The sequence below is a fragment of the Morone saxatilis genome, unplaced genomic scaffold (genome assembly GCF_004916995.1).
Source record: "Morone saxatilis isolate NCDOM2014 unplaced genomic scaffold, NCSU_SB_2.0 Contig3, whole genome shotgun sequence".
Classification (NCBI taxonomy): Eukaryota; Metazoa; Chordata; class Actinopteri; family Moronidae; genus Morone; species Morone saxatilis.
Genome location: NW_023339873.1, coordinates 5,537,548 through 5,549,509, shown reverse-complemented (window position 1 = coordinate 5,549,509; position 11,962 = coordinate 5,537,548). Strand labels below are relative to the sequence as shown.

Genomic DNA, 11,962 nt, shown 5'->3' with positions numbered 1-11,962 from the left:
GCTTGTAGAGGCAGGGTCATCATCAGCTCAGACATAACTGAGTTTAGGCCTTATTAATGGGTTTAAAGGTCTGTTGTGTCATGTCTAGTCCACACATGAGACATCACCACAGTGGGAAATGTCCACTGTGTAATGAAAGGGTGGATTCTCTTACACGCTCTGTACTGGGAGCGCTGTGTGATGGAAGAGAGTGCTGGATAATGAAATTACTGCTGCTTTCCATTCCCCTTTCACTGCCGTGCAAAGTGTGATGCAACAGTAAAGTCCAGCTAGAGCCGCACACACACACACACACAAAGAGCAGCCAACTGAGCTTCCTCCTGCCTTTCAGCCTCAAACAGGGATTCTGTCAACGTGGCAAACCTCAGAGTCAGGCATGACACCAAATCCCACACTGGAATACAGAGAAAGGGCCTCTGTCACAACCATACCTCTCTCTTTCTCATTCTTTCCCTCCTCCGTTGACATCAGAGGGGCGGAGAGTCTCTGTGTCCAACTGTTGGACGCTGGAGCTAATGAAAAAACTTCTCTTTGCTCGGAGAAGCAGAAGGAACAGACCCACTGAGGGAGGCTGTCACCACGCTGATTTAAGAATAGCTTCCGGTACAGTATGTGTCAAAAAAAAAAGGGAGAAAAAGAGTTGGATATATACATCAGAGAGAGGGAGAGAGAGAGGGAGAGCAGGAGGGAGGGAGATGGAGTGAGGCAGCATTCGAAGCTTAGGCATGAAAAAAGAAAAAACTGCTGCAGTCAGGAGAATTCCTCACTAACATCTGCTTCTCATTCCAACAATGGCGGCCTTTGATTCCTGATGCACACAACGAGCAGCACCGCCACCGCCACCGTCTCCATGTGCCCACACACGGCATCCTCTGACAGCATCCTAAAACCTGCACTGTAATCCAAACAGCGCTTGTACACACATCTTGTTCAGTTCAACAAACTCCTTTTGTTTGTGGCTTCACCTTCCTCGAGAACTATGACGACCATTCAGATAGGAGTCTTGATCGAGTAGTTGATTAACTATTTGTGGCTAGCCTGAGTACAGATAGGGTCTTTTATTGTAGTCTAACCAAACCTGCTCCTCTTCTGAAGCCGTTTGCTGTCTTTCTGTAGGACTTTGTTGTCTATGTGTGCAGATTAATTTGTCCTCTCCTTTCTTTTGTTCTATTTCTGTCACTATAAAACACTTTGGATCACCTGTTTAAGTGATTAGTTGATTAATCGAGAAGTTGATTAACAGAAAATTGATCTGCAACTACTTTGACAATGGGTTATCAATCTGAATGTGGATCAGTGATATAGGTGAGTTAAGATATAAAAACGAAACTAAAAACTAACCAAACTATACTTATATTGAGATCTGTAGCAGCAGGGGTGGCTCCATATCACTTTTTCATGTCCCACAATGATGCTGCAACCTTGAGTATCTGCAGACACCGATCTTTTGCCCCTCTCATAAACAACTCAGCTGTTAATAATACATTTGTATGGATGCACACCAGCTAAAAAACCATCACGCTCAAACTGTGAAGCAGCTACTCCCATGAAGAAGGAAATATATAACCAAAAGTATCCAGTGATTTTAGCCGTTATCGGACTGATACCAATACTGAGTATTGGATTGGTACATTATTGATACCTAATGATATTTAAGGGCAACTAAAAAAAAACCTCCTGTAAAGATTCAAAACTTCCATTTCACATAAATAAAAGAAGAATACAGCAAAACATTCACACAATGAATCCCCTAGCCTATATTTCTGACATGTTTCTAAAAAAAGACTTTACAATGGGGCTGGGTGTATGCAACAAAAAGACAAAGCAAAATCTAATTTTATGGAACCAGTTATACGGGAGGAAGCCTGTTTCATGGGCTGCAAATGCTGACACAAACTGCCCTTGCTGAAATATTTAAAGGGCTCCCTTTTCAAAGGGCACGACTTTTATAAATAGTGCCAACGACTGGATCAGAGTGGGAACTGGTCATTTTTTTCCCCCCGCACCCCAGTTCCCTGCCAAAAGATCTGTTTATTCAGCTGATGAGAAATGTTGCTGAGCTGAGTTTAGCTGATTAGTAGCTCTAAATCACATTGGTCACAAGATGGCATTAGCCTTAGCAGCGATACTTTACTCCTCCTCCTCCTCTGTTAACCTAGTGATCCACTGAAAGTAGGAGCTGAGTGTTAAAAAATAAACAGGAAAAAGCACGCTAGTGGGCGACATGCTTGACCACCCAAACCACTAATTTTGGATCGTCTAAACATCTATTTTGGATTCTGGCTGGCTTGTCATGATGTTGGGAAGTGGCTGTCATTATGTACCGGAAACGTGCTCTTATGTGTATTATGCTTGGCAAATAAAGCTGCTATGACTCTGGTAATGTTGTCTTATATTTGACTTTCTCTGCCGTCGACAGACTATCGGCGGTGTAAACAAATAACCATGACACTTGCTGATATTAATAGAGCCTGGAGGCATGTTTAGCTGCTCCCCCATAAATACCTGGATGCTCTGTGTGTGTGTTTTTAGCCTTTAAGCCTAATCTCAGAGGCAGAGGGAAAACACACTGCACAATTTAAGACCTTGATTCCCATGATCCTTTGCCCATAAGATCATCTAGCAGATATTTTGTATGTCTATTTCCACTGTGGCAGCGGGGAGGATAAACAATCTGTTTCTGGCTCAGAGTCAAACTACAAGTCTGAGAACCTAAACCAGATTTTAACGACTTACTTCAAGTTGATGAAATGTAGGATCTGAATTATTGTAATTATCCACATCACAAGACTGGCCCACTAAATATAATATGCTTTCACGCTAAGTATAATCTATATGTTTGCTCACACAAATCCAGCATCTGAGAAGCAAATGCCTGGATGCTCTCCTTCATCAAATGTCACGCTCATTAACCACTGAAGGTCAGGCCCGTACACAGCGTGGTATTGTAATGCTGTTACATAATTAACAATTGGGTGGTGGGTGGCCCTCGAGCTAAAACCACAACTCGCACTGTTAATGCAGCTGCAATATTTACCGTACATTATCTTGATTCACTGGAGGGGGATTATCTCACTGGAAAGGAATCTTAAAGACTTTTTGGCCTCTGACTTTCAATCGTCCTTTTATCTGTTGTCCAGGAATTACTCCAGATTAAGAAGCCGCAGCGCCAACCTGCTTGATGAATCATTCGCCTTCTTGATGAATATATAATTATGAAAGTGAGAGTGAAAGCTTCACTCAATGGCTCCCTTTAACAACAACCTTCGAAATGGCGACACACCGGCTTCTCAACCTGCCCTACTTGAGCTGTTTTTATGGCGTATGGTTTTGGACTTGTGGCACCAGCTATCCGGGCTTTATGGACAGATAAAGGTTGAAATTAAAGGTGGGAATCTTTGGGAATCTCATGATTCGATTTGGATTCTTGGTGACACATTGTGATTTATAATGACTCTGGATTGTGGAAAAGGGGGCACTACTTTCAGGCCTTTACCCTTGTGTAAAACTCATGTTTTTTAGTCTAATGAACTGCAGTCTGAAACATAACAGCTGAGCCAACTGGTCTTGGTGAGATCACTGTCTGACAAACAGAAGAAATATGACAAAAGTGAGATTATGCAGCTTTTTCACTACAGAAAGTTAGCTGCAATATGTCTGAAGCAAGTAACAGTCTGTATGGGAATACTGATCACCACCACTGGTTACAGAAGTAGGTGTGTATGTGTTTCGGAGTGCTGTTACCAACTCTGCTGCAGTGCTAGTACCATGGAAATCCACTGGTATCCACAACACTGTCCAGCTACAGGTCTTTCAAGTGTTATTTTCTATCAATTCCTCACCCCTCGCTGAACTTGAACATGAAATATGTAGGTTCTTTGTCAAACAGCTCTCAAGCAGCGAAGTGCAAAAAACTAATGAGTTCACACCGAAGAACAGCTTAAGCTCGGTTACCTATATGGAGAAATGATTTCAACATTCATATCATCTGGCTTCCATGTGGCTCCAAGCAAGGAGTAAGAGAGCACACACACACACACACACACACACACAAATCTCAAACCGCCGGCACTGAAAGACATGTTAGAACAGAGTCAGCAGTCGCTCCCTTCCCTCCCCGCCCAGCATTCAGGCTTGGACTGGGCATGAGTAACCCCACCAAGCTAGCAATCGCAATGCAACACACCGCGGAGACGTCAACCCGACCATTACGTATGCTTGAAATAGTGCAAGCGGCCCTAAAGGAGAGGGTTAAAAAACGAGCTGCAATTATAACAAACCCTAAACCGAACCCTGTTGTTTTGTTTCAGGCATGGATCTTCTGTTTTGACAGGATAAAAAAGGTTGTTGCTCGTGATCTGATCTGTTTCCTGCATGCAGCTTTTGTAACAGGATTGTCTGCTATTGTTTACACTGTCACGCCTGAGGAGAGTCATAAGACGGAAATGTTCTTCGCCTTATTTTCTCAGGAAAAACAATAAACTATGCAGAAAGTTAACTGCAGCATTTCATGAAATGGAAGGAAAAAAAAGTACCTGTAAATATTTGAAAGTTGGCAGAGTGCAACCACATACAGCTGCATGGTTTCACCTCTCCCTGTCACTTGTTAGCGTGCCAGCTTTTCCTGTAGCTATGAAACACACATCCGAAAATGACCTCAATGGAATGACAAATTAAAGATAATGTAAGTCCATAATTTGGCCCAATTGTTCACCCTACAACAAAACCCAACAAAAGACTGACATCTGGAATAACAACTTTGATACTGAGTTATAAATATGCTGCTAAGACTCATTCATAAACTCTGGTATCTGGTGTTACCGACCCAGGACTGATCCTGCTGTCTCAGTAACACATCTGCCTGCAACAAATCCTACCAAAATCCACAAAATATTCCAAAATCAACTAAATATCCTACAGGAAACTGTTTGGGAGCTGTTGTGAGAAGCGTGTGAGATAAGATGATAATATCGTCAGGGGGTGCAGGCAGGTTAAATCACTGGTCAACTTCCTTGAAAAGGACTCAAGCTTCACTGAGAAGGCCAAGTAAGCAAAGGAAAACAATACAATCCAAGAAAGGGGAGAAAGGGAGACAAATACAGGAAGAAGTGACCCATTTTTTTCTTCTTCTGTCTCCTTTGGGACTTTATTCTAATCAAAAAAACACACATGGTTAATCTTAAAAAACGTACAGCCTTCTCTCCGGCTGTTTTTCTCAGCCCTTTAAAAGCTGACTTTCCTGAGATACAAGGTTCGCATCCAAAAGCAGTCCCATGGACTAGATACAGAGCGATATGAGTGAGGAGCCTAGGGCACCTGTATAACTTACACCAAGCAGGACATTTGACTGCGTACACACCCACATATACTCTAGACACAGTGGAGTTAACGCACGCAATCGGACGGTTTGCGATCTCTTTCTTTATGTCAATAACAGTAATCTCATCTTTTTCTCATGAACCTGTGGCACCCTCATTCCCCAGTTACATTAGGAACTCAAAACACGGTTCCTCTTACTCCTTATCTTCTTAGATACAAAGCCAAAGGCAGATTGAGTGATAGATTGAGGAAAGAGCATTTTATAAACAAGCCTCTGGAATGGCCTCACAGCATGTATCAGGCTTCCCTGGGAAAATTTGCATCGTGAGGAGATGATTATGTAAAATGTGTATAACAGTTAGCTATGAACAGCACCGCAGATTCTCCTTCAGCTTCAGGTACAGTTTTTGTATTCACTGCAGAGTTTTAGCATCAGAGAAAGCCGGCCCAGAGGCTAAGGATCCAGCTGAGCTTTTGATGCTGAGCTAATACGGAGGAAATCACCGATAGATTCAGAAAAACAACAAGGTACGGCATTCACGAAAAGCGTGTTTGTAACGAGTAATGTCATACGCCATCTGTGGCTCCATGTCAGCACAGTAAAGGTTAAAGGCTCCAGATAGCAAAACATATCCGTTGCTCATATAAAGTTATACGTGGGAGGGGGATTGCCTTGTGCAATTATGGGCCATCCCAGCACACATTCCAACAGATTCATCTGAATGAGTCACCGACACACACTCACACACCGACCATCTTTGTTCACACGTTTCCTCTTTGTTTCCTACGCAAGCAGCGCTCTTCCTGTCCAGACAGCACCTGCACCATCATCTCTCTCTCCCATTCACTTTGCTCTGTTACAACAACCGAGCCAAGACAGTGCTGCGATCGCAAAAACATGAATTGTTTTCCTTCCGTTCCTCCTCCCCCCTCCCTCACCCATAGCTGAAGCAGAGACCTGGATGGGCATGCTGGGGAGTGGGCTGCCAAGGTAGCTGATTAACCTACCATGTGTACTGGATGAGGTTCAAGTGTAAACAGTTCCTTGCGAGGGATCCCCTGACTGACTGTACGGATGTCTGCAGAGCAAATCATCGGCTTTCATTTGTAAATTGCAAGTTTGAGAACTGCAACCAACATCGTGCGACGTCTGTACTGCGTGCAACAACATTTATTACGTGACATAAACGAACTCATTATGACAATGGCAATGGACGTATGAGTGACAGGGAGGTTAAATCACAGGTCACAAGTTCAGATGGCAGAGGCGTCCTCGCTGCTGAAGTGTCCTTGAGTAAGATAAGTTCCCCAGTAGCTTCAGGAAGCACTCCACATCTGACTCTCACATCTCTGGAAACAAGATATTTGCAGTGAGAGGAGAATTATTATTATAAATCACAGCATCAATCACCCAATCTGTTGAAAAGTGCTGGAGCCAAACAATGTCCGCAGCCTATAATGAGCCAACGCTTTGTGAGGATTCCCATTCCTGTTTTTTCCCTGATTGCTCTTTGGTCTAATATTAAACAGAGGGGAAATTGTTGGCATTCCTGAGTGCTAAGAAAACAACTTTGTTGAGCAGTTTGTTCAGGAGAGAAGAAATGGGGGAATTTGCAGCTTTGAACAGGAGGTTACACATCATTTTGTGACATTCGAGACATTTACTTCGCAGTACTGTCGGATTGGACGTCGGTGGATGTATGGGGTATTGTTGGCACGGTAACCATACAACAATAACAAAAGAGAGGATTTGTTTTCCAACTAGATATTTACTTTATTGCTACCAACAACAATACAGAAACAATATTAACTTTGCACGACAGGTTTTTTAAAAGTATGAGAGGATTAAGTTACGTGACATCGAGGTGTCTCTCTATGGTAATGATTTATTATTGGTTAACAGATGGGCAGCATGGGGAGTCAAGAATATGAAACTGATTGTAAACTGAGGGCTATGATACATTCAAATGCAGATCCCACTGTTTACTCAGATTTGATGCATTTGGTGGGTTGTTCTTTACACTACATTAGATGTAATCGCCTTACTTACAGTATTGCATCGTATATTGAATCGTAACCTCTGTATCACGATACGTATCAGCAGATTCTTGCCAATACACAGGCCTACTAGAAACATGATTTTCCAACAATCTATAGCCAAATTTAGGTTTTAAAAAGGGACTCTTATTGGCAATTCTTGTAAAAAAATTAATGAAAGCCTTCTATGACACTATATATAAGATCCAATAACATTATGAAAATCCTACAGGAACCAAACATTTTACTTATAAAGGCAATATGGAATGGTATGGAAAAAACATCATATTGCGATTATTCTGGGCAGATGTTACGATTCACGATTATGTGGGAAAGATCAGTTTTGCATCACAAATTGAATTTTCACTAAAAAATAAAACTATTATAGTGAACAAACACGTTTTCTTAACTCTGTAAAACAATACTGGTAGAATCAGAGCACCTCTGCAGCACTACAGTACTTTATTACAATGCTGTTTTGTCATATTTTACCCTTTGCATATTGTATATTCGTATAGATTGCGATTTAGATAATAATTTCCAACAGGAAATAAAAGATTTCCAATAGGATTGTGAAAATCCTAAAAGACTATTTCCTATATAATTCCTATAGGATTTTTTTAGACATGTATCTGAATCCTAAACGAAAGTCCCTATAGCACTTTTTGACTCGGGATAGTGCACAGTATAAAGTTATCACTCATCTATCCAACTTTATCAGTTGAACTAGTCTGCAAACACATCAGTTAAAGACAAAATGTCTCAACTAACAGGAGGGGAAAAAAAACCTCGGGTTACTCATATTTCATGGCAACAGTCCCTGTGTAATATCCTGGCAGCATCACCCGTACTGGAGCATGAACCAACACAACTTAGAAAGAAAGACACGAATATAAACAGATCCATCTATAAAATCACCATTTTTATACACCTTTTGAATAGATACGAGTTGCTGAAGAGACGTCGCAGTTGCTGCTGAAGTCTCCCCGAGTGTGATGGACCAAAAACGGATAAAACGCACTCAAAGCATCCGGTTAGTGGAGAAAAAACAAAACTCACCTTTTAATGAGAACAAGTTATTCCTCTTTAAAAAGAAAAAAGATTAATCCGAAGGGGTTAATTTACACAAAAACAAAACCACAGAAGGAAAGAAATCCACAGTTTTTTTTTTTAGGGGGAAGACTTGAGTAAGTTTCAGTGAGAGTAAGAGTCGCCGTCCTGCCGCCGTCGACCGGAGCCACTTTCTGTCCCCGCTGGAGCTCTAACAAGTAGATAGGAATACATGTGCGGCGGGTGGCAGCGCAGGAAGCGAAGGGGGGAGACCCGGGATGATTACTATTTTTACCACTCAAATACCCATAACCAAAAACATACACAAACACATTAAAATATATGCTCTTAATTTACCTTACCTCGTTTTGTGTATGTGTGCGTGTACGCGGTTTAATACGGAGGATTGCGGCGGTGGTAGCAGTAAGCACACCCCTACTGGACGCCGCGAGTTGGTATCGCCCACGGCTGCCTCTCATTCCATTCCTCCCGACTGATCCCGACCGGAGCTCTGCAGCAGTCGGCGGGGGAGAAATAGTACCGGCGTCTGCCTGTATGTATTAAAAGTTTTGTGATGTAGGGCAGTTTATTTTTACCAACACTCCGCTGCTGGTTTTTCTTTTATATGCCTTTTTTTTTTTAACCAGGATTGTTATGAAAAATGTAGTAACCCTATAATAAACCTTTTCCCACAAGGATAAAGGAAGGATGCCAAAGACTATATACCCAATTATATGATATCATAAGACATATAATCATCATAATGCAGCCTATCGTGAAGATGACTTTGACTTTATGAGAGGTCAAAGTGCCTACACATGAATATTAAAGCAGATTAAGTGCGTTTTTGTTGGGAGAGTCAGTTTAATTAAATTGAGACAAATAGCTCAATTAAATGATATTAAATAGTGCACAAAAAAAGATTCACGATAATTAACTTTGCTATTAGTGATTGGCTTATTTGTAACGTATTACAGCATCAAGGCTATTGAATCATTGATGGCCTAAAATAAACAAGCAATAAAAGGAGATCTAATTAAAACCTGAGCCAAAGAGTAGTTAGCAGGGAAACTAGGAATGTGGGAAGCCAAGAAGATGCAACGATATTAAAGCACTGCCAGACTTACATAAGTAGAAACAATGTAAGGCTCTGAGTGGACACCAGCTGTGCCATGATAATAAATGCACACATGCCTCATCTCCATGTTTATTAAGATAAATTCCTTCTGAACTGGATTCTCACGTTTCTCCTCAAGCGCCGTCCACCCCCTTTCATGATGTCAGCCACAGGTTTTGAAAGTGGGGAGTGCCCCTCTTAGTTGACATGGTGACCTGTAATTAGTGCTCAGGGGCCCACGCTCTGCTCCTACTGCTCGTCAGAGAGAGAAATGGAGTGCCAAACATGAAAAGGGGCGCGGAAGTGTGCCTGGTCAAGCCAGGCTAAACCCCCTCTGGCCCAGATTGTGCACGGCTTTGAAGTGACATTAGAAAGAGACCTGTGAACAACAAAGCTATACCCAGACCACCACAAATCCCCAAACCCTGGATCAGGGTTGAAGCTGAGAAAATGTAAATCTTGCTGTCATAATGTGGATGACTGGCGGGCTGACATACAGTATTGTGATGCCCCCAAACAACACTACTAACCACACAGTTATGCAACATGTGTAAAACACGTTCATTAATAATTTTGGTGAGCACTTTTTTCTCACTCTGCTACCCCCAGCTCATAAGAAAATGTTTCTAAACACAACCCAGAACCATTTGCTCTTCCAAATGTGCCACTCAAATATGACATATTCCCTAGCAAAGCTCTCAGCTCTCAAACTGCAGAGTGCTCTCAGGCTATTTGTCTGCAGCATCCCCGTCTTGATTTGATTAGCTGTCTCTGGCCGGGCTGGAGGTGCAGCGGGGAGCAGGTTGGGGCTTTTTGTTGAGGCAGTATCTGGCTAATTGAAATAACTCCCTCTGTGTCTCTGCCTCCCCCAGGGAAAAGATGAGTAGCTCCCCTCCCATCGGGTTCAGTCATCAGGGAGAGACAGTTCTTGCCATCAGTCCTTCCCTTGGCTTAATGTGACACATGCGGTTACTCCAACCCCCCCAAAAGCAAGGTAAAAGCAACAAATCATGACATTATTGTACGTTATTGTCAGATTTACCTAAAGTGGAAGTAAAGCTGGGTTATGCTTGAACGAAAGTAGTTCGTACAATGTGTTGTTCGACCTCTACAGGGATTGGGAGACGTTTTTAGTCTCTTCTGGTAGACATTCATAGTCCTGCACGTGATTATTCACATGGAAACCTACAGAAATAGTTATATAAAGAATGAAAAAAAGAGAGCCAGAGAGAAGAGTTCCAACCCTGGATCCTCTCACGGTCCTCCACATAACCATGGCGTGAAGTGGTTGTGAATGGTGGACGGTTGGTTTTCGGAAAGTTACAGAAATGATTGGACACAGTCCTCTTTTAATCTGGTGTTGGAAAGGTGTGGAGAGGAGGGTGTTCCTGAAACTATTCCAATGTATTTGAGTATCCTGGCAGCTTAAGGGGCCTAACATCCCCAGACAATGTTGACAGGAGTGTCTACATACTATTTTTTGGCCATACACTGCTGTGTGCTGGTTCTCAAACTATGGTAGTTGCGAGCTGAAAATGTGATCGCAAAATAGTGAGTGGAGGTAAAAACATAGCAATTGTGGCTGCAAATGGAAGATAAGAGTTTGATCAGGATTTCCCCTTTTCCACCAAATTAGCTCTGATTCTTGAACTAGTTCCAATCAAAATTCAACAGCAATCAATAATAAATAAACTTAAACCTGACTGACACTGGAACTTGTCTATCGATATTTTCTGAGGTGGTACGCAGTGTAAAACGTTTGAAAAACACTACTGTTGTGTTTGTAGCTGCTGTCGGACACATAACTGGTCCATACCTGTGATCTTTTGGTTGTAGTCAGGAGGTCTGTTGCAACCATTAAGCTACCATCTAGTTTGTTTGAACACAATTGTAGCATGTAGCACGATTATTCCATTTGGAAGGTGTTGTGGTTTTGTTAGAAGTAATGCAGTCCCCCAAATTTACTGGAGACTTTATTTTGGATGCACAACAACAACTGTGCATACTTGATAATTGAACTTGATGGCCCTTTATTATTTTTTTCCCCCTCGCCTTCAGAAGAATGCATGTAAATTGCTACAGTTTAAATCTGACAACAAGCATGTGCTCTTGGAAACTCCTTAGACATGAAATCTAAGAAGCCGTGCATTCAATCAGATCGCGGCAGATGTTGTCTAATTGCGGTCATCTGGTGCTCTGTTATGTAAGGATGCATACCAATCTTACTGAACAATGCTGGGTTTTGAGTGCCAGATTAAACAGTATCTGAATGATACAGCCGGTCATGTTTATTTTATGTACTTTTTTTTAGTTTAAGTGTGGATCCATTCTCAGGCAATAAGACATATGGCTGGACAGTTGCATGAGATCCTTGATTCAATATTGTCACCCCTCAGGGAAATATCAGGGAAATGGGGGGGAGGGTATCTGCTTGGAAAA

The 11,962-nt window shown here is 42.0% G+C and overlaps 1 protein-coding gene across 2 annotated transcripts in view; it reads right to left on the bottom strand.

The window, feature by feature from the left end:
• The window catches only part of frmd6 (FERM domain containing 6), a 27,264-nt gene extending 18,661 nt beyond the window's left edge, over nucleotides 1–8,603 (bottom strand). The window contains exon 1 of one of the 2 annotated variants that reach the window (XM_035673747.1): nucleotides 8,416–8,603. The gene's annotated coding sequence lies outside the window, so the exon portion shown is untranslated. Of the gene's footprint in view, nucleotides 1–6,327; nucleotides 6,476–8,415 lie in introns of those variants that run through there. The other variant, XM_035673748.1, reaches the window with a different exon arrangement.
• Nucleotides 8,604–11,962: the final 3,359 nt, after the last annotated feature.